The 3,612-nt window shown below is 35.9% G+C and overlaps 1 long non-coding RNA gene across 1 annotated transcript; it reads left to right on the plus strand.

Annotated features, from left to right (window-relative positions):
- Window positions 1-1,393: 1,393 nt before the first annotated feature.
- On the plus strand, window positions 1,394-3,294 carry LOC114137432 (uncharacterized). The gene is made up of 3 exons (XR_003593988.1): window positions 1,394-1,610; window positions 1,722-1,950; window positions 2,510-3,294. It is a non-coding gene; the product is annotated as an uncharacterized LOC114137432 (long non-coding RNA).
- Window positions 3,295-3,612: the final 318 nt, after the last annotated feature.

The raw sequence follows: 3,612 nt of genomic DNA on the forward strand, positions 1-3,612 counted from the left end.
TCGTTCACTTCCTCTGCTGATATTGCTAATGCTACAGGCGGACTACAATTCTAAATCAGTGTCATCGATTACGACTTCTTCTGTTTGCTGACTGACAGAAATTCTACCTGAGAAAATCCAAGTGAAGGCGAGAAAGCCCAGACTGTGCTGTAAGCAATATTTTTTAAGGAGAACTGCACAGGAGGGCAGTTTTTCCACATCTAACAAGTCGTGATTACCGACCGGCGGAAAAGACGAAGACAACAATAGGTCAGAGGGTGATGGCGCGGCATGTTTTTTTTTTTGAATGATTTATGTTGTGAACAATCTTATTCACATGTCAATTTAATCTACTTTCTTATTTAATGGAACATAATTGCGAAACTGCGTTTTTCCGACATTAGCAAAATATGATCAGTTTTGCTGCCCACATTTGAAATGGAAATGCAGAAACTCACTCAGATCCTTACAGTAATTACATTTTTTGTAGCTGTAGGAATAAAAAAAACAATCTTGCTTTTCAGTTTTAAACTAACGAGATTGGATTATGTTAAAAGTTTTGTTTAAAATATTCTGACAATTCTGTAATGCAGGATTTTTTTTATGGAAGGTTATCGTACTTTAAAAATAATACTGTTTTCTATGCCTGATGTGCAAATAATTATGTACATTTAAGCTTTAGCAACTAACAAAATGCTTAATCTTCAGGTTAAAATTCATCTTTTAGCTCTTTCAGTGTTTGAAAGCTGCTTTAAACAAGAGTCCAGCCTACACACTCAATCTGCTCACAATATGGTTTGTGTTTGAAATAAAAGCAGTACAAATAAGTCCAACACTGCACAAAGACCTTAGTGGGGGAAAATAAAAATCATAAAATTGTAAATATTTAATATAGTCAATAGAAAAATACCCTCCAGTGTCATGTACCATAAGTTAATGTTGTTTCCATGCTGTGCAGCGCAGCAGCAGCGCAGCAGGCGCTATAGGAGTAAACGAAACACTACAGCATCAAAGCTGCTTCTTTTACAGGTACCAACAATCTATTTACTGTTATGCTCCTCTCCTTTCCTCCCCATCTATGTGTGGATTAAATATTGTTTCATTCCATTTACCATGGCATTTTATCTTGAATAATTAAAAACTGCAAGCCCATAAACTTAACTGTGCCTGACCCATTTTATCACATTATCAGCTGGCAGTATAACAGCCAGGATGACCGAATGCTTCTCTTACTACGAGTTAATTAATCAAGTGATGAAAGCCAAAAAAAATGAAAATGTGGCTCTTACTGCTATTCATAGCGACATCCAACCAGCCAATGACGTGGGTTTTGTCTACAGACCTCTGGCTTTATGAGTCAATAATGAACCAGGGGCAAAGGACAAGAAAAAATAATGATTGGACGGATGGGTCTGGATGAGGACGAGTAAACAGATGAGAAGGAGAGAAGATGAAAGACAAATAGAAGGTAGCGTGGGATTACCTAAACAAGAAGAGGGGAAGAGAAAGAGCTACTCTTTGCAAATTATTTCCTCATTTTCTTTTCTCTGAAAAATCTAAGTGGTCCGTGACTCAGATGCTTTGATGACTGTCATGTGGTGAAAAAGCCAAGGGAACAAACCGCCAGGAGGGTGAGTGCATTACAAGGCTGCCGTCACAGAATTTTTAAGTAATTAGTTTCATTTGAAAAGCTCAAGGGCAACAAGGCTCATCCTTATCTCTCTCTCTCTCTCTTGTTTCAGCTAGTTGGTGATAGAGAGGAACTACAGGCTGAAAAAAATCCTTAAACACAGATGAAAAACACGTCATTTTGTTATGAGAAGTGAATTTACAGTGTTTTAAAACCCACATAATGTTATAAGGACAGTTGCAACAATGATGCGTGTACTGTATGCAGATAATGACTTGTTTTCACGTATGACAGTGTGGTACTCGTAGAGCCTTAAAGATGTTCACGGAAAACCCAACAATGTAAGGAAAAAATTACCTCCACTGACTTAATTGGATTAGTACAAATAATAAACAGCATTACGATTGCACCTTTCAGTTTTTATTGAGCCTTTGTGTCAATAAAAGAACTTAAGTGACATCTTTATGGTCCGTGTTTGTCCCGTTCACACCAAAGTCCTTTGGTCTGTTTTTTTGCCCCGAACCAAAAGCAGATTTTTTTTTTTTTCTATTGGTGCAGTTTGCTTTCACAATATGCTGTTTTAGCAAGTAGACGAACATTTACAAAAACAAAGCCACGCAGGTGATGGTCACTGCTCCCATTGGACAGTGTCCACAAATAACAGGACCAAAGCACAGACCCCGAAGGTCTGCTTGCTTCATTTGTGATGTTCTTACAAGGGCAATACCATTTTGAACATAGAGCAGGTCATGCAATGCAGGTTTTGTGATGTGATATTTCCAATTTTGGAACTGCAATGACAAATTATGTCTGTTGGATATTAGCATTTGTTTGTTCTGAAACATTGAAGTGTGACAAGAAAGAGCAAACCAGATAAAATTTTAATTTTTCATCCTTCAGAGCTGGACCTAACCTGGACAAGACAGCGACAACCTCAAATTGAAAGATGGTTTATTGTAAGCAAAAACCACCTGGATGATACCAACGCTGGAAAGCAGAAACATTTCCAGGAAGCTGAGCCAGAACACCAAAAGATCTACAAATGGGGGAAAAAAAGTCAAACTAAAAATCTCTACACACACAAGACAGAACTCAACTCAAAGGAATAAACTGAATATTGTAAACAATTAGTTACAGCAAGCCAAAAATAATCCAAATACGTTGACAAATAACCAAGACCGCAAATACCCCTGGATTACAATAGTACTTTTTCACAGCTTTGTTTATTTTTATGTTTCACTGTATTTCACTTTTTGTTCAATAAACATCTTTCCTTCAGTACAAATCTCCAGATTTGTGCTACAACATTTACCAAACTCTGTTTGAAGGAATTCAACTGAAATACTTTTTGCTTGTTGTTGAGAACTTGTCTCATCTGTACCTCCACACTCCTAACACTAAGAGGTATTTGTCAGTCAATTTTCAGCCCAGTAGGAAATTTTACACTGAATTTCATTTTCAGTTCAGCAACCAGTTTTGAGGTGTTGCTTCCTAAAGTTTGATATCTAATCTCACGATGGAGGCTTTGCACTTTTTCTGTTTGACAGGCGTTGGTACTCAATAATAATGAACTATTCTCACACCAGGCTCTCTCTGTTTAGTGCCACTAAGTCTTTTTTTTTTTTACTTGGCCTAAAATCCACAAAATTAGTTCATGAATGTACCATCACTATTTATAACTGAAGATTTTTTTTCTGCATTGATTTATGCACAATAAATTCTATTTTGATACCTTTTTTTCTATTTACTAATATAGATTGTAGGTTTTTTTTAGACTACAATGACTACAGTTAATAATTCCTATTTCATTAACAACAAAACAAAAACTCCCCTTTAATAGTAATTATCTATGAAAGAAAATAATAAGTATACCAATGTATATCTTTTAATTAGTCAGTTGGCTTAACTGACTAATTACATTCAAAAACTGGACTTAGATCATCTTTAGTTATCTTACATATGAGTATTGGTTAAACATGAATAAGATTATTTTCCAAATTTTG

Source organism: Xiphophorus couchianus, chromosome 22 (assembly GCF_001444195.1).
Source record: "Xiphophorus couchianus chromosome 22, X_couchianus-1.0, whole genome shotgun sequence".
In the NCBI taxonomy this organism is placed as follows: domain Eukaryota; kingdom Metazoa; phylum Chordata; class Actinopteri; order Cyprinodontiformes; family Poeciliidae; genus Xiphophorus; species Xiphophorus couchianus.